Source organism: Manis javanica, chromosome 1 (genome assembly GCF_040802235.1).
Source record: "Manis javanica isolate MJ-LG chromosome 1, MJ_LKY, whole genome shotgun sequence".
Taxonomy (NCBI): domain Eukaryota; kingdom Metazoa; phylum Chordata; class Mammalia; order Pholidota; family Manidae; genus Manis; species Manis javanica.
The window spans coordinates 145,362,082-145,384,004 of NC_133156.1; the positions used below are offsets into that span (position 1 = coordinate 145,362,082).

The following is a 21,923-nucleotide window of genomic DNA, read 5'->3' on the forward strand; positions in this document are numbered from 1 at the left end:
AGAAATGTGTTTAACTTTGAGTCAGGAAACCTGATAGTAAGCTTTAACTGTATGAGTGGGTTTCTGCAGAATCAAAGATAACTGTTTAAGCTGAGAATTCCTTTTATAAAATAAATGCTATTTGTTTGTGGCCACAAACCTAGGCATGCAAGAAAGAATATATGCAGGATTATGTTTCTGTAATTAAATTGTCCCGAGGCCAGCTTCCTCCTTGTGTCAGAAAATTAAATATATTTAGTTCCAGATAAAACAAGTCATTCCCTTTAAAACTCCCTCTCTCAGGATCTGCCCCTCTCCTCCTCCTACAGGAGGGCACTTACACCCCGGAGATACAAGGACCCAGGACATGGGACGGCTTCACTTCCTCTGTGTTCAGTGCTCAGTGTGGAGGGGGCTGCCCCAGCTGTGACTGTCAGGTGATGTGGTTCCCTGCAGCCACCTGGGAGAGCAGCTATGGTTAGTATTTATGTACAAAGTATGGTGGACAAAAATGGAATCACAGCTAAGGGTATTTAGGGACTTGGGTATACAGGGACCTGGTCCCTTTGAATAAGAGGAAGGTTCACTACCCAGTGGACTAGGGCAGGAACATGGGGCTAAGCCGGCTGACCTTTAAGCAGATGTCACATAGTAGGCCAGTTTAATTTAAAAAGGTAATTTATGTTTTTTACTTGTTGTATTGGAGAAGGGAAAAAAGCAGGAACATAGCTTTGCTATTTCTTTTAAAGAAAACATCATAATAAACTCCTCCCCAGCAAAGGACAAAATAAATTAAATATTCTCCTGGCTCTAGAGATTAAAGTTAACACTACATGGAAATATTAAGGACAATAGTGTCACCACCAGGCAGTGATGAGCCAGATCCAAGCCGAGCCAGTGAGAGCCCTGAACAGTCCCAGCCATCAGGGAAACTCATGACTGGTTTGCTTGGAAACCAGAAATGTCATGTGCCTCTAGCACAGATCAGGAAGGCGCCTGCTTGAGATACTGTCAAATGCGCTGCCTGGCCCATATCAGCCAGAACACACAGATCTCCTCTCCCATTTTCCTCATCCATTGGTGCTAACTGGACACAAGAATCGTTCCAGAACCACAAAGCCCTGTGGCCTTGTGTTACACCCCAAGGGCACCTAAAGTCTCATGATAACAAAGCTTAATGTCAAATGAAAAAAAGCACTTCCAAAAATGGTCTGAAAGTAGCTCCTTGTCTGACTTGGCTGCCAGACAAATCTGTTTGTTTGTCTCCAGCAGAACTGAGGCCGCCTTTTCAGGTAAGTGTGGCCGCTGTTAATGCAAAGTAACCAACCCCACATGAGAGTTTAAGCCAGGACAGAAAACTGCCCCCTGTGATGTGATTGTAATCACAGGAGAACCCCCACAGGCAGCAGGAACAATTTAGAGTCTAGAGAAGGGCCAGCGACTCCCCAAGGTCCCAGGAAGAGCAGGGATTAGATGTCCAGTGTGGGGCCTCGCCATGGGACCCTCACCAGCAGCGATCGGTGGCTGTGCAGGGAAACGCACTTGTCACTGGCTGGACCACCAAACACCCAGGAACAAGCAATACTGAGCAAGAGAGGAATGTCAGGAACATACACAGAAGGTAAAATCATCTGAGAATGGCTTGTTTATGGGCTTGTTTTCAGGAAATAAGACTCAATGTGGGTTTGGAAATGCAGGAGTGGAAACGAAGTCATTAGGTTACCCACAGGCCCATGTTCAAGTAGTTCAGTGTTGATTGGCTTTTGCTAGTTCTAGAAGTCTGAAGTGAGTCGTGGTTATAAACTGTCTGCTTTGATCTGACTCTAACTACCCCGGCGTAGTTTCACAAGCAGCAAGAGGTATTTGAGGCCAGCCCCTGCATCCCCTCCTGAGGGCTGTGAGAGCTGCCCAGGAAAGATAGGTGGGCAGGGCGCAGTTCTCTTTTCACAGAAGTCCACTGGGTGTTGGGAGAGGAGACAGGTTGTGCCACCTCCCAGGAAGGATGTGCAGGGTCCTGACACCTTTAGGGCCAGTCACCCTCATTCCCTGCCCTGATGCATCAGGCCTGGTCCACCGCTCAGAACACTGCAACCTTGGGGACCAGATTCACTCTGTAAACACAGGAGTGGCACCAGCACCATGCAAAGCCATCAGTGAACAGTCATCACTCTTTCTTGTTGGTTTAGAATCCAGGTCATTTTTGTTATGATTTCACTGCAGGTGAGTTTTCCAAGATGCCCTGGATAAGCAGAAGGTGCCCTGGCTGGGGTGGATGGGGGGCAGGGGTGATGTGAGGAGCACTGCACTCCAGCCTCATGACTTGGTTTCTAGATAATTCTGATAATCTGACAGCCCTGTTTGTTGACTCCATCCATTTGGATGTCATCCTCCTCAAAACAGAACGCAGGGTTTGGACAGATCTCTGACCTTCTGTGGCATTTGTATGAGACCAGGACTGATCATAAAGCATAAGCAGAATATTGCTGAATTTGTTCATTCATCACTCACTCAGTCTGGAGATGTCTTTTGGAGCTGGATATCTGCCAGGGAGGACAGACATGATGTAATGTTTCCCTGGTCCTCAGCCCATCAAACTGAAGAAACAGATGCACAATTACCTTTGATTATGTTAATAGATATATTGAAGGTAATGAGGGTTAAAAGTTTATTAGAAAGAATGGCCTCTGAGCTGACACTTCACTATTTGACATCATTTGGCTGTCAGAGATTCCACACCCCCAAAGCACTTGTTATAGGGGAGAGGATGACCAGGCATCTCTCAATCAGCTCCCTGGGGATTCAGTTAAGCCCCTCATCACATGAGCAGACTAAAGTCCTCCCACCTGCTCTGTCACACTTTGACAAGTGATTAAACCCTAAACAATTATAATACTCAGTTCAGAAATTAATATGTCTAAATGACACTGCCAAACCTAAGACTTTAATAAAAGCATGGCAAACACTCTATATGGCGCATGACACTCCTCCAGCCCTGATGTGTGCCATTTTGCATGTGGTCACATCATGTGTGAGGGGCACAAATGAGAACAACTAAGAAGCTGAGATTCCGTTAATCTCAAATCTTTCCAGCTGGTAAATGTAATTCATGGTATCTATGAATTTCCTTTAGTTGGAAATGCTGTCCTGTTTGTTGAAACAAAGGATGCCAACCTCTCGTGTTCTTTATTCAGTTAATGATTTTACTCCAGGGCACCCTATGTCGGGCATGTATCATAAATCCCACTGGCAATGAGTCACAATAGAGCAGATTCTTGTGACACACGCTGGCCAGCTCCCTCAAGGCAGCTACCACACTGGCATTTATCCTCCCAAAACTGTTACTCTTGTTGCCTTTGCTTCACCTCCAGATTTTAAGCTGTTCTGTGCTGGGACTTTTGCCACCTGCTCAGTTGTACGAGGTGACAGCTCCCTGCACAGAGCCAGCTCAGGATGACTGTCACTGGATTCTGTGGGCAAAGGACCAGAGAGAGCCCACTTCTCAGAAAAGATCAGCACACTAAGCTGTTACAGACCAGCAGGGATAGGTCAGATGTCAAGGGCAGTGACAAGAGCTCCCATCAGGTCAGATTTGAGAACCACAGACTTGGAGAAACAGGGAGGAGCACAGCGTTGCTCTGCGGGGCTCTGACCCCCAGGAACACGAGGGGAATGGCAAAGCCTGGGAAAGACGGGGACCTGCCTGTCCCCACCCAGCTGGTGCCGCAGCGCTGGGCCTGCGGGCCTAGCTCCTGACTCCCAACCGAGAACGCCTTCGATCTCCCTGGGACCCTGCGTCTGGCTGGGCCCCCAGACGGAATGGCAATATTTGTCCAAGAACCACAGGTGCGGGCTTTTCAGGGGCCCCGGGGAGAACCTTTGCTCCAGGTCTGGGTGTCCCCTCCATGGTAGGGCAGCGGGACTGAAGCTCAGGCCCCGGGGGACGGGACTGCAGGAGCCCTTCGTCCCCGCGCGTCCCACAGACACAGCGTCGGGAGGGCTGAGCGCCGACGGCCGCCATCCTGCAGCCCCGCGGGCTCCTGATGACTGTGGGCTGGGGGAGGGAACGACAGCGCAGCCCCGACACCTGCTCCCCAGCTGCCCCCCTCGCCGTGCTCAGCCCCTTCACACTTTCAGGCCAGGTGGTGATCACTTCGGGTTAATAACTTTCCAAGAGAAATGATTTGGTAAAAGTGCCAATTTAGCTTCCTCTTCCGTGCGCCTGTAAAACAACATAAGGAGCAAAAAGGGCAGGAGAGCCCAGAAGGAAGTCCGCCTTCCCTGTTGCGTTTTGCTCTGAAGGGATCCCCAGAAGCGGCCCTGGGAGCTTGGACGAAAGTCCTCATCAGGGAGGTGACTGCACGACCTCTGCTTGCAGGAGGGACAAGCCTCCTCCGCCGGGAAGGGCTTCCTTGCAGGACCCGCAGGGCTGCCTGGGGCTGGGGGACCCTCACCGCCACCTCCTCCGCCAAACCTCTCTGGGCAAATGAGTGGTGTCAGCACACGTCCCAAAGCAGCTTCCTTCAATCCCGGACTCCTCGGAGTAGGGGAAGGCATTCACTCAGGGACAAGGCAAAGACGCGGTAGCAGAGGAAGGAGAGAGCTGCTGGAACCCTCGCTGGGAGACAGCCTGGGGCAGGGCGTCAGCACCCCAGGCTTCATCAGCAGGCTTGCATCTTGACATGTGACTCCGATTTTAAAATACCAGCATCCCCGTGTGGAAGTATTTATTAACTTTTAAAAGAAAACTTGCCTCAATCCCTGAACAGAGAACATAAGCTCACATTAGAAAGTGTGTTTGCCAAGGACTTTTCAGACCCAAACCAAGAGCTGTCAGTCCTAACACCTGAACATGGGTGAGTTCCCGAGAAAATAATGCTAAGCTGTAGCCCTAGGCAAACAGGCATGGAGACCATTTTATCCTTTGCCCTGGCTTTTGTCTTCTGTCCACTCTGCCACTGCACACAGAGACCTCTGCTGTCACTCTTCTGGGAAATGACCTTCCTGCAAAAAGACCATCAGAATGAGGTCACGGGATATTGTCCTTCCTAAACTGTGACCTCATTCTGATTTTACATGGTAATAACTGTTTTTTCTCTTCTGAAAAATGCAAATACTTTTCCTTCATTTATCAATACCAATATGTGCATAATAAAATATTGCCATGATTGAGCAAATTGGAAAAATATGATTTGTTCTTTTATGGATTTTCATTTTTGTGATCTTCCAGTTTTAAGATTAAATCCACAGCCAAAGAGAAGATACTTGGCTATGGGGAAAGGCATCTCACAGTCCTGGGTAAATTTTAGGAAGCCGTGACACCTTCACCTTCACTTTCGCGGAGGCTGTCCCTGCAGCAGGGACTCTTGCCCTGAGCTTTCTTACTGATGGAAAGTAGAGACCCAGAAGGGGTTCTAAACCTCTTGATTGAAGAGCAGGGGGCAGAGTGCAGCCCCACATAGTAATGACACGTCTGCAAAGCCAGCCGGGTCACCCGCAGAGGCCTGTCCCCACCTGTGCACAGCAAAGCAATCCCATGGGCAGGCGCGGGTTTCCTACAGCTGCAGAAAGGCAGCCCGACACTCTCTTCTACTCGGATGAGAAGGAAAGACGGAAGGTAACAGCAAGGTTCCACGCTGGGCAGAGAGCGCTCTTCCTTATTAGGTGAGATGTGTGCAGATGACCAAGTTCCCACCTTGCCTCATGATGACCATGCTTCATATCCAGTGGGAAATGCATCTCCTTCAACAAAGCTGAGAGTAAGAGTCTCATTTTTCATTTCATTGTCATATTTCAATTCATTAGTGATTGAAAAGAAACCAGGTGTTGGTCCTTATTAAATGTGAAGATCAATGCTATCTGTAAGGAAAAAAAGTGAGATTTCCGAAATGAACCATGCTGGACTCACAGTGCACAGATGAAGTGCCTTCTGGGAAACACTTAACAAAGCAACAAAGATTTTGTTTCTGGAATGTATGAAGATTTTTAGCACCAGGGTTAGAAAAGAAAAGAAAGGAAAATCAAATTCAAATATGTCAACTTGAACATTAAAGCAAAGAAACTAAAGATGACAAACAAGCAATCTACTCATCAGTGAATAATAAATTGGATTTCCATTCAACACAGATACATTTATTTAAGTAGAAATAAAAATAGGGGTGTTTCTTATATTACCCTTGTCATCACCCACCCCCAAGTCAACCTAGCTTTGCAGATACTCGCCCTGGCCTTCCCCTGCCCCTCTCCCTGAGCTGCTCCTAGACCTGTTGGTTTCAATTCCCTTCTTCACCCCTTCCCCATCTTACTCTTCATTACAGAGCCCATCCCTGCAACTGTGTTTCTGTTTCCCATTCTCCCATTGCAGCTTTGTTCCGGCAGGATCCTGCCAATAGAAGGCTCCAGCAAGAAATCAAAGGTGGAGGGAAGGGAGAAACCAGAGCTTTTCTCCCCGACCCTCTATCATTGATAAACTCTTTGCTGGTTGCTCCTCTGGGTATCCAGATAGAATTATTCTGTGCATGTCCCTGCTGCTGGGTGACCCAAACCCTGGGCTCCAGGACCTGGTTCCTGTATTTGAACCTCCAGCCCAGTGGGAGAGCTCCCTGCCATATCCCATCTCTGAGTTGTCTCTATGGACTCTTATTGAAATTCTCAACTTTTCTATCACTTTCATAAATATCTCCTTGTATAAAATCTCTTTGTTTGAAATTCTCGTGGGGTTCCTGCTTCCTCTGGATTCTAATGGAAGTCCCAGTGAGAAGATAGACCAGCATCTTCCCTCTTCTTCCATGAGCCCCTGTGGTCATTTCCTTCCCCTCCGTCTCTTCCTCCTCCTCTTTACTCTTCTCCTGCCCCTCCTTCCCTCTTGCTCTCCCTCCCCTCCTCCCCTCTCTCCCAAATATTGCCCAAGCATTATATTTAAGTAAAAAAAACAGTCCTAGAATTTAATGTTATTAATAAACTCACTTGAAGCTTAGAGTACAGCAAATATTGTAACAATATCATTACAGAAAAAGCTACAGGATGTAAAAAAGAATTAACAGCACTTTGAACATTCATGAAGAAAATAAAACTATCAATGAAGCCATTCATCTAGCAATCATCATGAGAAACTACCCTGGGTCAATAGCTCTCCTCTGCTTCTCCAGAAGAGGGCTGTGGATGGAGAAGTCATATACTGAAATGACCTGGTTCATACATCCGAGAAGCAAACAGTCACCCACAGAGACAAAGGACAAACATGTCATTACTTCAAGTCCTTCACAGGCTCCTTACCCTGAAGTAGTGCCAGCCAGGGAGGGGCAAGCAGCCAGTGAAAACAGCGTCATGCCCCTGTGAGCTTCTTCTGTTAAGGCATGAAGAACTTCCAAAGTATTTATTATCTTCTGGTGTTTATTCTGACTGCAATTCATTTTTGTGAATTTTATCTTTTGTTTGACTTTTGAAAACCAGTTTGATAATCGAGCAACCAATCTTATGAGCCCTGTGTTCTCACAGCTGCCAAGGACTATGAGTCCATGTTTTTGTATTAATTTGCAATTATCATATAGGAGAGAAATGTGTAGTGCCAGAAGTATTCAGAAAGTCCCTATAGCAAGACCTACAACCTACTTTAAAATTCACTGCACCATGGTTTGTTTTTTCCAACTCACTGAATACATCCCAGAGCAGAAATAAATTAAATGTGATTTTTCTTAGAATTATCTGTACATCACCAAAATGTCCTATTGCATTTAACTTAAAATTGACTGCAGTTTAAGCCATAATGCACATTTCTTATGAAATCCTACAGCAGGAAGCAAACCTTAAAGAGTCACAGCTTGTGAGTGATGTCATGTGGGTCACATCACACCTGGGCCGACCCTGGAGAGCCAGGCAAATCCTCATAATCTGCACCTACAGCTCTGAACACAGAAACCAGTTATTACTTATACACACCCACATAGAAATAACATTTTAAAAAATCCATTTGTATTTATCTGCTTTCTCTTTTCACACATATTTAGTCTGTTACATAACACAGTTATAGGACACAACTTAAATATAGGAATAAAAAGAGTGAGGGGGAGATTCTCAAGATGGCGGCATGAGTAGGGCGGTGGAAATCTCCTCCCAAAACCATATATACTTTGAAAATACAGCGAATACAACTATTCCTAAAAGAGTGACTAGAAGATACAGTACTGCAGGCTACAACTACATCTGTGAGAACTCAACATCTCACGAAAAGGGTAAGATACAAAGGCACGACACGGCAGGACCTGAGCACTCCCCCCACCCCAGCTCACCAGCGGGAGGAAAAGAATCAGAGTGGGGAGGGAGTAGAGCACAGGACTGTTACACAACCCAAACTTCAGGGGCCCTAACCCCCTGGGTAGCAGTGCAGCACCAAAGCCCCTCACGGCGATAAGCAGCCTGCCATTCATTCCCCCCACCGGGACTGCAAGCAAACTGGCTGATCCGCCACTGCTGCTGAGCAACCCGGGAGCAGCCCCTCCCACAGCAACCGCACAGAGGCTTCTCCCAGCGCACAGCTAACTGCGCCAGACCCAGAGGCTGCTCCCTGCGCGCAGTCAACTGACACAGACAGCGGAGACGGGGGCAGAGTCCGGAAGGCACAAAGGAGCTTTATTCGCATGGTGAAGACGCACTACTCACCTGCACACCCGTCAATGCCCTAGGCCATCCCGAGGGCCCTCCGCCCATAGCCGCTCAGGGGATCGACCCAGAGGCTACCCTCTGTACATGGCCAACCGACACAGGCAGAAGAAGCCGGCGCAGAGCCTGCACAGAAAGTAGGAGCCCTATTCTCGTGGCAAACATGCATGGATAGCCTGCAACCACCGCCAGTGCTCTCGGCCATACTGAAGGCCACCCCATGCACGGCAGCTAGGGATCAACCCAGAGGCTGCCCCCTGCACACAGCTGACTGGCACAGGCAGAGGAAGTGGGTGAGTCCAGAAAGCACGTACGAGCTCTTGTAAATCAAACTAACTGAATGGTTCTGTGCTTTACTCTCTCCTACTAGTCTCTAGACTTTTAAATCAAGACAACATATTTAGAGATTTTGGATTTCCTTTCTAAATAAGAAGTTAACCTTCATGGCACTATGTTAAGCAAGCCATCATAACCAAAAGCCTAATTTAAATAAAGGCTTGCTTTTTCATAAATAACCACTAACAACATCTGGTCACCTGGGGTGATGGCAAAGCAAAGGGCCACACCAAATCAAACCCTGTGCTCCTCTCCCGGGGACACTATGTTGAACAATCAGTTACATCACTCAGGAAGCCTAACGAAGGGATAAACATGAGAAAAAGAAAAGGTAACAAAAAAAAAGATGATGCAAACAAATCATGGGATCTTTGATTCTTCAAACTAAAATGTCACTATGCTTCCGATACCTGAGATATTTTGGTGCCAAAATGCTAAATCATAAAAAGAAAGTTTCTGAATACAGACACCCTAACTTTCTGTTCTGGGGTATCTATATATCACAGGGCCTAGCTTATTTTTTAGAATATTAAAATTATGGGCAAAGTAGTGATACAGCCTTAAAAAGCAAAGATAGAACAATTTTTCTGCCCCCAAAAATGCCTTCCTTTTGGGAAACCAATGCTAAAACCTCCTGGGTGAGATGAGTTGGTGTCTTTTCGGCCCAAACGCTCCAGTCCTGGACATGCTCCCCTTCTGTTCAGTCCCCTGGAGCTGCTGTAACAAAGCACCACACATTGGAGGCTTAAACCAAAATTTACCACTTCCTAGTCCAGAAGCCGGAAGTCTGAGATCAAGGTGCTGGCAGGGTGGGTTCCTCTGGGACTGTGAAGGCAGGATCTGTCCCCAGCCTCTCTCCGGGCTTGATGGAGCACATCTTCTTGTGTCTTCACATCATCTTCCCTTGTGCATGCTGCCCCTGTGCCCAAATTTTCCCTTTTTATGAGGGCATCAGTCCTATTGAATTCTACCCTAATGACCTCATTTTAACTTGATTTCCTCTGTAAATCCCTATCTCCATACACCATCACATTCTAAGGGGCTGGGAGTTGGGATTCTAACATATCTCCTCTGGTGGAGATACAATTCAACCCAGAACATCTTCCCTGGAGCATGAAAGTCTGAATTCATTTCTAAGGATTGTTACCAGCAAGTTAGGGCCTTTATTTCTACTTAAGGCAGCTCGTTCCCACCCTCTTCCTGGCATACACTTAGGGTAGGCAACTACAAGGCCCCTTCCTGAGGCACCAAGAACCTTTTTATCACGTGTTCCCTGGCAATTGTGATTGCTCTGTCAGAAAAATAATACATTAATCTTCAGACATTTCAAAAACCTAAGTCAAGAATGCCTTTGAGCCCCTGGGAAAGACAGGTGTTGTTATTGCACTGCTGTCACAGAGTTACGGCTAATATTTCTTAAAATCTGTGCATCCCCATTGCACATGCTGACCACCCTCAGTCAGTATAAGATCTCAACTAAGTGCTCAGCACCGTGGACTGAATCAGCAATAACACAGCTTGAAATTTCTCAGCTCCACTTGTATGGCTGCCAGTAACTGGACCCTGAGCAGAATGGGCAGCCCATCCTTATGGGCCCCGTTAGGTAATCAGGCTCATTAGGTGGTGTCTCTGCTCATTATGGCTCATGTCAGAGCAAGAAGGAACAGATCCTCACGGACTCTTCATGACCAGCGGGAGCTTTAGCTGATGCATGGACTTGCAGCCCAGGGAGAGACTGTCATTCTGTAATTCCGTTGGTCCTGCTACCACTCATCCAGCACAGCCTCTTTACATCCCTGCCCCCATTTGCCAGACACTGGAAGGGGGGAACCATCCTTTCAGAATATCAGTGAGGGGAATGATGTCATCTTTTGCCACAATATTTGCTCTTCAGGGAAACTTGTAAGGAAAATACACATATCTCAAAAACCATACCAGAACTTAACTTTCTTTCTCATTATAAGGGCCAGATGATGAGGTGCCACTGTGGTGTTGCTTGTGTCCCTGCAAAGAGACATGTTGAAGTCTCAACCCTTGGTTCCTGTGAATGTGATCTTAATGGGAATTAGGGTGTTTGGAGATGTAAATGAAGTTAAGGTGAGGTCACTTGGGATGAGGGTGGACCCTCACCTAATGACTGGTGTCCTTCTAAGACAAGGAAATTTGGACACAGGCACATACAGAGAGGAGAGCCTTCACCCTCCATGTGAAGATGCAGAGAGGGGAGTGTCACGTGACAAGAGACACCCAGAGAGTGTGGTGATGAGACTGAAAGGCAAGGAACCCCTAGGGCTGCCACAGCCAGCGGAAGCCAGGAAAATACAAGAAAACAGCCTCCCCTAAAGCTTTAGAGAGCCCATAGCCCTGCCAACACCTTGATTTCAGACTTCCGTGCCCCAGAACTGTGAGAGAACACATTTCTACATTTTAAGCCACTCATTTCTGTAACTTATTATGACAGCCCTGTGAAACTAATACAGGTACTAGATTAATTCACAAAATTCCACGTGCTCCTCTGTGCTGAGAATATGGAAGACAGTGTGGTGCATCAGTTATGACTCTTCTCTGGAGAGGTTTGTAATTTGGGGGAATAATGCATAAATAGCTGTCATGCAGATGGAAAATGACACTGCCTTTTAAAAGATACATACCACTGGAGTTTCATCTCTTACCTAAGAGCCTTCACTAAGAGGCAAAAATGAACTAGATCCAAGCCTTCTCAGTGAGTTCCCCTCCTCAGGTCCTGAGGCTGTGGATTTATGGTATCTGTTTGTCAGGGGGTGCATGTGTGTGAAAGGAGGAGATATCAGCTAGAAAAGGAGGTAAGCCATTGCCCTGGTTCTCCCTGCTTTTAGGATTTGCAAGGAGAGCTCAGGCATCTCACAGTGGAAGCTTTCTTCTCATAGAAGCACAGAGTCACAAAAGAAACAGAAAAATGGACTCATCAAGGATACTAGTTATGCTCATCAGTCTGCATGCTCCCCTACCACACTCACTTTTATCTTCTAAAAATGTGAGATAAAATTGACAGATTAGTGTCAGGTATACAACATAACAATTCGATATTTATATATCATGAAATGATCACCATTATAAATTTACTTAGTATTTATTGCACACATAAGTAACAAAATTTTTTTCTTATAATGACAATTTTTAAGATCTACTCTCATAGCATCTTTCAAATATGTAATACAATATTATCAATCATAGTCACCATGCTGTACATTCCATCCCAGGACTTATTTATAACTGGAAGTTTGTACTTTTGAATTCCTTCAGTCATTTCATCCCACCTGCCCCTGCCTCTGGAAACCATGAATGTGTTCTCTCTATCTCTAAGCTCTATTTTGTCCTCTTAGATTCTACATATAAATGAGGTCATACGGTATTTGTCTTTCTCTGACTTCTGTCTCCAGGTCCATCCACAAGTGGCAAGATTTCCTTCTCTTCCATGGCTGAGTAATATATACCATTAAGGAATCTTTCACAACTACAGGTGGGTCTGTGGTGGGTACTGTCTTATCTTTCCCCTGAAAAGGTAAGAGATCTGGGCTAGTAGTTGCCCTCTTGCCTTCTATATGGAGAAAGTCCATTTGCAGAAAGAACCTGTGTAGAAACAACCAGAACCATGAGAAAAAGAATCCTGCTAGCCTTGTTTGAGTACCTGGACCCAGCCACACCAAAGCCTGATGCATCCCGGACTTCCACAGAATATATTCCCTCTGTCAGTGTGTCTCCCAGGTCAGGATGAGCTATGCCTTCTGCCGACACATTCCTGTATTGCAAGAATAAGTATCACCTGTCTTTAAACTTCATAGCATCATGTGCATACCTGCCACAAAACCCTCTTCTTACAGAAATGGAGCACTCTAAGCTTTGGAAAAAATCTTGTCACCTCTTAGTGTGTTTTAATGATAGATGCATGGATAATAGATAGCTAATAGGTGAGCATCCTAATAATGCAAGTTTGATTTGACATTGAAATATCAATCAGTGTTGTATGCTAAATAGACTAAAAGAGAAAAACAATATTATAATCTCAATTCTTTAAGAATATTTGATAAAGTCCAACATTTATTCATGATAAAAACCTCAGTAAAATAAGATTTTAAGTGAACTTCCTTAACCTGATAAAATGCTTCTACAACAAAGCTATATTCAACTTTCTGCTTAATGGTGAAATAGTGACTTCCTCCTAAGAGTAGGATCAAAGACAAAGGATACCTGCTTTCACCACATTTATTCAGGATTATATTGGAAGTCCTAGTCATTTCCATAAGTTAAGAAAATGAAATAAATGCCATACAGATTGGAAAGTATGGCAAGAAGCCCCTACAAGGGCCTTCCCAATCCTGATTTTCACTCTATTTAATGATCCCCCGCATAGTATGGACTACATTTACTGATCTCCTTCTAACAAGTAGAATGTGGCAGGAATGATAGATGCCACTCCTACTATTAAGTTATAAAAATACTGGCTCTCTCTGTTGGATCAGCGACTGCCATAATATGAGGTCACCCTGGAAGTGTATGGAGAAGTCCACATGGCAAGAAGCCAGGGCCTCCTGGCAACCATGTGAGTAAGCTTGGGAAGAGATCCCACCACCCCAGATGAGCCTTCATGTGAGATAACAGCCCTAGCCAGCAGCCTAAGTGTATTCTCATCAGAGATTTTAAACCAAAGGGACCCAGCTAAGCCACATCCCAAAATCCTGACCCACAGAAACTATGAGATAATAAATGGTTGTCCTTTTATGCCACTAACTTTTTAAGTAATCTGTTATGTAGTAATAGATAAATCAAATAATGGGGAGAAATAAAACTATGTGCAAAAGACATGATCTTGGTTGAAAGAAACTAAGGAATCTATAAAAGGATTTTTCAAGGCCACAGGATTCAATATAAAATTATATTTTATATACTAGCCACAAAAAATATTGAAACATAAAAATAAACATATATTAGCATAAAAACCATAAAATAATCAGAAATAAATTGGATGACTCAAGTGCAGAACCTATAAAATGAGAACTACAAAATATTGCAAGAAAGGTTAAAAGATATTTCAATAACTGGGAAATATACCATGTTCATGGATCAAATGAATCAAAAGTATTATGTCCATTTCCTTCATATTATCTATAAATTCAGTACATTTTCTGTCAAAATTGAATCAGGCATTTTTTGTAAGCACTGACAAGCTGATTCTAAAATTTATATTAGAAGTCATGATCTAAAATTGGTGAACTCACTTTTATAAAGGAGAAAAAGACATAGGAAACATTTATATTTCAGTGATAAATTCCCTTTCACTCGAAATTTTGCATGGAAAGTTTTTTTTAATTGACCTAACATTATTTTACAGTGAAAATTGTAGGCAAAGAATATGACTGGAATGGTTTATGCTTTGGCAATCTATTTAATTATACAGTTGTATTATTTCATGAAGATAAACTTAAAATGTGTATTTGGATCATTTGTCACTTTATATAATGCTATAATTCAAGCCATAATTAACACATTTCTGTAACAAATTTTTTAAAAGGAAGAAAATATTTCAAAATCAGGAATGTTCCAAATAAGGGAAATTCTTAATTGTCCTTGTGCCAAATCTCACTATAGGCATCCCTTTCAGTGGTTCCTCATTTTGTGACCTCCTGTGGGCTGACGATGCTTCCTCCAACTGCTCCACATTCCCGGGGTGTCTTTTTAGGACCCCCCCATCCTGAAGCTCTGCAGATGGTTGTCTATTCATCGTTTTTGCTCTTCTCTACTGCCTTTTATCACTTTTACCTAAGATAACATGTTTACTGTTTTCACTTATGAGCTACAAGTACATAATTTGAATAATAATTATTTTAAAATCCTTTAAGCATTACATTTTTCTATTATGAAAGAAAAATGTTCATAGTCATTAGTTTTCCTGCACATTTTAGACCATTGGAAATAAAATTCTACATCCTCTGCTGAACCACTTACCCTCAATGCATATTATAACGTCCTTTCCTTGCTTCATTATCTCTGAATTAGCCCATTTTGGGACACCCTTCATCAGTCCTCTCTGGAAGGTGATGTTTCCTGTGCCTCTATGATGGTATACTATTTTTAAGCTGCCCACTGAACCGTCAGGCCACGAGGCTGTTAAATTCACTCCTTTTGTTGTTATCTTCCTTCCCCTTCCCTCCCTTCTCCTGTCTTGAACCAGCAGGTGTCTCGGGAAGGGGAGGAGCTTCTCGAGTTTTCTGATCCCTGATCATGTCCCCACAGGTCACAGTCCCCATACACTTCATCTCTACTTGTCCTGCTATTCTTATCTTTCCCCATTTGTAGCAAAGTGAAAAGGCTGCTAGGGAGATGAAACTAATGACTAAAAACAGCAAGGGAACTTAACCAAATAAAATTTTTGATTCTGGCAACACTGAGTCAGCGTTTGGCAGTTTCCCAGTGCCAAGGCTGCAGGGGATGCAAATGACCACCTGCTGCTCTCGCATCCCTGCGTGCAGGTGACTCCAGCTCAGGGGGCTGCTGGCCTTGCTATTGTCTGTGGGACTCTGAATCTGCAGCAGGCAGCGCCCATATGGGCTGGTGGGCTATGAGATTATTGCTGCCTTTTTACCAAACTGTGAAATTCAAAGGTTACTATATTCACCTCCTTTTTGGAAGTAATAAAAAAACATGCCAAGCACAGCTGGGTACCAAGCAGAGAAAAATTTATGCCTCGTTTTCTCTCCTCCCTAGGCAACCACATTCCCATGACAGCCAGCTTCCTGATGCTTAGACCAGCACATCAGGTATAATGTTACATAGGATAAAAAAAACACAAAACTTCAGAGGCTGAATGATATGGAGATTGTTGTGCTAAACCACCTCCTGTTAGGAGCTTGCTGCCCAAATCCTACCTCAGAAGCAAACGGGAGTGCAGCACAGATGCTTAAGGACCCAAGAGGTAGGGGTGGGAAATATGGCAAAGCACAGGACCCTGGCTTCAACCTCGCAGAAAGCAGCCTGCAAAGGTCAGTCCTGTGAAAGGTCCCACCTTCCAGAGCTTCTGCTCTTCTATCAGTATCTTTCCTACCAGCAAGATCAGCTTCATTGTTTGTAGGGTCAGGTGCCACGTGGAACGCAGGCTCCCTATTCAGAATTATTAAAAATATCAAGGTGGTGACATGGAGCATGATGCCCTTCTGAGTACGGGGCCTGTGGAGCTGCTCATAACCCGTGGCGATGAGGCCCGTTCTGCCCAGTGGTCAGCATACAGGGGAGGAGCCATGAGAATGGAACAGAGCCTAGTGTGGGCTGTTCACTGCTCACCTGCCAATCTGTCGCTGACACTCACTACAATTAAACCACCCATCATTCCCGTTTGTCTTTGGCCATTAGCTATTGCATGTCATCTGATGTATTTCATCGCCATTTGGACAGAGACTCACAAATGGATTCTCACCTTGCAGTTAGCTTGTAATCCACAAGCCGCCATGGTTAACCAGGAACCGCCCCCCGGGGTGCCTTCTCCCTGCAGCGCGATTATGGTCAGAGGGCACCAGCCAGGAGGAGGCGTCTTAAACCCTAGAATACAGCGCTTCAGGAATGCAGCCCTGCTTGTCTTTGAGGATTTGGAAGAAGGAAGCTTTCTCTCCTTGGTTTACATAGGAGGGCCATCCCAAGGCAGGGCAACAGTTGCATATTCCCTGGTCCCCTGAGAGTACCAGTGACAATGTGGAGTGACTACAGCATCACCTGTCTCAGTTCCCATCCCACCTGTTAAAACACAAACCCATTCCCTTTCCAGTCAGTCTCAGCAAACGTGAGGGCTCTGTCTCTGGCCATGTTTCTCAGAGTCTCGCCCACAACTGTCCTTCAGGGCAGAGGAGGGGAGGACAGGGCCCCTGAGCTGCAGAGTGAAGTGTGGCTTCAGAAAAGCTGAAATTCATATGTGACCCTCATGCTTCACCTGCAAACATCATGGGAATGTTTACTAAGTGCTGTAAAACTGTTCATAAAAATATTTTTATTAACCAGGAAATGTCCTTTGCATCATCTTGCATAAAAATTGATATTTTACTTTCTGTACTTGCCAACAAGTGGTTCTACCTTTTAAAAATTAAGAGTTTAACTTCTTCCTTCATAATTACAACCCCTAAGTAGAATTCGTGCCTCATATCGAAATTACCGAGTATCATAATTCTTCCAAGTGGTAAAGATACCTCAAGACAAATGCTGGGCATAGAAGTCACAGGGCATAAATCTGCAAAGAAGTAAAAAGCTAACCTTTTCAAACAATATGGCTTCTCTCTCACTTACCAACTTTACATTTCCCTGTATGGCCCCGGAAGATGACTGGTTAGCCAGAGACGGGTAAGATTCCTCAAGGGAGGAACAACCTAAGACAGGCACAGTTGCAGGGGGCCATCAGGTGAGAAATTGGGGATCAACAGAGGTGAGGCTTAGAACCTCACCCCCCCCCTGTTTTGAGAGAAATCTTCTGCATCCGTGGATGTTTTGTTGCCCTTGTCTAGCTTGGATTAATACTTAGTCTATAGGCACACACCTGATCATCTACATTTGCCCTCTTACAGCACTAAACTATGTTTTCTACCTTTATCTTGCATCTACCTACCACTTCAGCATTTTATTTTAAAAAAAATAATAATAATAATAATAATAATGATGATGATGATGATGATGATAAGGGAGAAATGTGGGATTCACATATAAATCAAGTATAAAAATCAAATGAATAATCATAATTGACCTGATTGTTTATAGTTCATGATGCATGATCAAAACCGGAAGTTTCTGTGATGAATGCCCTTGTACTGTTCACCATGTAAGAACTTATTCACTATGTAAGAACTTGTTCACCATGTAAAAACTTGTTCGTTATGCTTCAGAAGATTGGAGACTGTTGAGAATTAGACTTGGGGTTGATTAATGATTGTGCATTGAGTCCCCTATACAGAATTTTATTGTTGTTAACAACCATATGATCAATAAATATGAGAGATGCCCTCTCAAAAAAAAAAACAAAAAATTAAGAGTTTAAGTTTTTTTGGTTTCTGTTACTAGGAAAATACTCTGTGATTGACAGGTGAGATCCATTTATCAGTCAATTACTGTTTAGTATTAATAAGCTTATTAGAAATTATTCCAGGGTGAGGGCAGAAGGGAGTGTAGAGCAATTATTGTTAGTGACCTTCCCAGAGAGAAGGGAATCCCACTGAGTGGGGACAGCAACACAGAGCCGCACAGGTGGGCTCCTCCATATCAAACAGTCCATCATATCTCACTCCTGGCAAAAGTTTGCTCTGAATTAGAATAATCTCAACATAAGGGTTTCCACTAGAAAGTGCTATTCCAGTCCCATTAACCTGGCCCATGGCCATGGCCTCTGTCCCGGGCTGCTGATGTGTCCACTGCCAAGCAGAAATCTTATCTAGCACCATCAACATGAACAGGCCCAGTGCCCCTGCTCCGGAGTTTGTCTCCGTCTAGCAGGCAGGCGGGCTCTTGCATAATCATGTAATCAATCAACATTATATTTCATTCTTCAACCAAAATTGATTTCAGAGGTAATTTCATGTGGAACCAGAGGGCTTTTTTTAGAGACCTAAGAAAAGTTAATGCATTGGCTAAACTTCAGGGGCAAAAATAAAATGCACACATGATATTGTCAGAATCACTTTAACAGAAAAAGTCAGTCCTCCCACCCAGAAAAATAAGAATGATTCTAGTAATTTAGGTGGAACTGTCACAAATGAATCACTGAGTTTACTTAGCATGTTACTGCACTCGGAAACTCAAGGCCATTCTAAAACCTTTCTTCCAGTCAGAGCAAACAATATGCATCCCAGGTTCATTCCCTTACAAGAGGGCAGGGTGGCAGCTCTGAACCCACCAGAATGGGGTCTGGCTCCTCCCCTGCATGTCTTGGCTGCAGTGGGACTGCTCTGTCCCCTCTATTCTCTTTGTCTACATGTTTAAAAGCCAGGTAAGGCTGACACCTCAAATCATAGGATGCTCATGAATCTCAAAACCAAACTGAGGGATTTATGTCTAAATATTTTTTAAACATCCACATCAGGGTGCTCTGTGCAAACATGAGAAAATCCTTCCTTGTCTCCTCACCAGTGCATGCTATTATGGCTCAGGTTCCATTCCGGCTTCATCTTGCTTTGTAAGAACACCTAACATTGCAAAAGAATCTGAGTGAGGTAGGATGTGTGGATAATAACAACAAAATATATATTTATATCATATATGTCTACAGTAACATGTAAACACGTATGTTTTCATAGTAAATGCATGTTCACACTAAATAAACTCAGGAGAGAAGGGATCTGAAGCACTCAGGCAATGATTACATTGCGCCTTGTAAAGCTATTGGATCGGAGAAAGCACCTGGGGCAGAGAAGTGAGGGTGGCGGGGCTTTGTATTCTTACTCCAGGAACAGGAGCCACACAAGTCTTTCATTTATTCAGGATTTGGGTATTAGAGTATGAAAGTATAAACGTATTAAAGCGTATTACAAAGCATATTAAACATACTTCTGAAGCTTGCTGCTGACATAAAGTTTTTAATTAAAATAAAACAATGCCACAAAGAAAAGAAGTAGGTCAAATTTAGGTAAGAACAAAGGATAATCTGTTCAGATGTAGGGAGAAATGCTTCTGAAAAAGGTTGGGAATTGAAAGTGTTTGATGGGTGGTATGTGGCAGTGAGGGGCCCACGTGCAGGGGTGAGGGGCCCGGCGTGTGGCGTGAGGGGCCTGGTATGTGGCAGTGAGGGGCCTGGCATGCAGGGTGAGGGGCCCATGTGCAGGTTGAGGGACCCAGTGTGCAGGGTGAGGGGCCTGGCATGTGGGGGTGAGGGGCCTGTGTGTGGGGGTGAGGGGCCTGGCGTGTGGGGTGAGGGGCCTGGTGTGTGGGGTGAGGGGCCCAGCGTGTGGCAGGGCCTTGGGCTGGTATGTGCCCCACTCTCTGCTGCTCTGTAATTTCAGTGTTCCTCATAGAACAGGTCACGTGGCCCCAGGCCCTCACCTTCCAAGGACCCTTTTGCTAACAAGGATCATGACGTCCCTCCGTCTCTCTGAGAAAGATGTGAGGATCGATGAGAACATGCTCTCCAGCTCATGCTCCTCAGAAAAGAATGGTTCAAACAGGCAGAAAAATAGGCTGAAATAAAGCATTTTCTTCTGGAATGAAAACAAACAATTCTACGGCTCATTTGGGCAGGGAGTCCCAATTGTTTACTTTCTGTGACTGAGAAGCATTTCTTCAGATTTTCATACCCCAGTTTCTAAGTGCTGTCTTCTGGTAGCTTGGTAGTAAGCATTATTTCCAATGTTGGAAAATCTGTAAATTATACTGAACATTATGTAAACATACTCTTGTATCTGAAAATTGGTAGTTCTCTTATAGTTTTACTTTTAGGTTGCAAAACCAGAGCCAAGCTGGCCCTGCCCCGTCCTGCTCCCAAGCTGCTTCACATTCCAAGGGCCATTACTGTGACACCGTCACAAAATAGTCACTGAATCTTTCTTTACTTACTATGGATTTTCTTCTCCCTCTTTCATGTCTAATTGTTCTGGTTATTTAATTGGCCACTTTTTCATATGTTTTGAACCCAATTATAATACTTTTCAGCTATAAAAGCATCTCACATTTGCGTATTCGATGGCTTTTCACTAATACAAAAGAATTGGCATAAATTGGTGTTACAGAATCTTGCCAACAGAACTGGACATTAACATATTGAGGCCAAACTAAACTAACTCTTCATTGTTAAAATGTATTTTTGCTGTTGGTTCCTTGGCTAAATGCAACTCCATTAAATGGATAATTTTAGATTAGTCGGCTGCCTTTTCAAATGAACACTCCCTTCTCCATGTACTCTGAGTTCTCATTAGCAAAGTGGCTTGGCCAATACCAAGTGCACAGTTAACAATAATCCATCCATCCAAATATTTCCTATTTTTCCAAAAAGGCAGAGGCTCTGATCATGAGTTTAGGAGGCACTCAAAACACAGTAAGAATAGGGCTTAAAATATCTAACACCATTAAGAGCTTGAACAGCACCTATCTTAGTGAAAATGATTCATAAATTGAGCTGTACACTATTTCACAATTTGCCAAGGAAACTGTGGAATGTAATTATAAGTTACTCTTTTACAGCAATGTCAATAGCTGATTAAGAAATGGCTAGTATAACCCAAGTGAAGTTTAGAAGTCAGTTTACTCATAGATGCAGCATCGTACAAGTGCCCCCCACCCATTACCAGAGTCCAAATGAATACTTATTTGAAGGAACTTGTATTTGCCAATGCTTGAAAGGGTAGGTCAGGTGGAGGAGAAGCCATGCAGTGAGAGCCGAATTCAGGGTTTCTCAACATTGACTGCACGTTAGAACCACCTGGAGAGTTTTTGAAGAATTCGGAAGGATCCTATACTGCAGACGGACACAATAACTCAAGGCAAGGCTGGACTGTGGTGTCTTTAAAAACATCTGTTTTTCCCGAATCACGGTGAGTCCCAAGAACCACTGGAGGACTCAGATGGCATGGAAAGACAAAGAGCCTTTATTAAAGCAACACAAGCTTGAGCTTGGGCACCCAACTGGCCCGAAGCAGCAGGACTTGGTTCGGGAGCCCCTGAGAATGTTACAACAGGATTTTTATGCATTCGAGAGGGACAGTTAGGGGGTTTCCTCTCAGGCAGAACTGAGATTGGTTGACCTTTAACTTGTTCTAAGCTGATTGGATTGTTAAGTTCTCTTTTTTCTATTTTTGTAATGCTCTTAGGGTTCTTTCCTGCCCAAGCCTGATTGTTTGAAGCGGGACATGGTTTTTCTTACTAACTGATTCTTGGTACAGTTATGGGGTAAGAGTATAGTCATGGGATAAGGGTACAGTCATGGGGTAAGAGTATTTTAACTTCTCTAAGATGGAGTCTTT

General features: G+C 44.2%; 1 long non-coding RNA gene across 1 annotated transcript in view; it reads left to right on the forward strand.

Moving 5' to 3' along the window:
- The first annotated feature begins 8,557 nt into the window (after positions 1-8,557).
- The window catches only part of LOC140849114 (uncharacterized), a 48,401-nt gene continuing 35,035 nt past the window's right edge, over positions 8,558-21,923 (forward strand). The window contains exons 1-2 of the long non-coding RNA XR_012130695.1: positions 8,558-8,927; positions 12,390-12,469. This is a non-coding gene — a long non-coding RNA (uncharacterized lncRNA). The remainder of the gene's footprint in view (positions 8,928-12,389; positions 12,470-21,923) is intronic.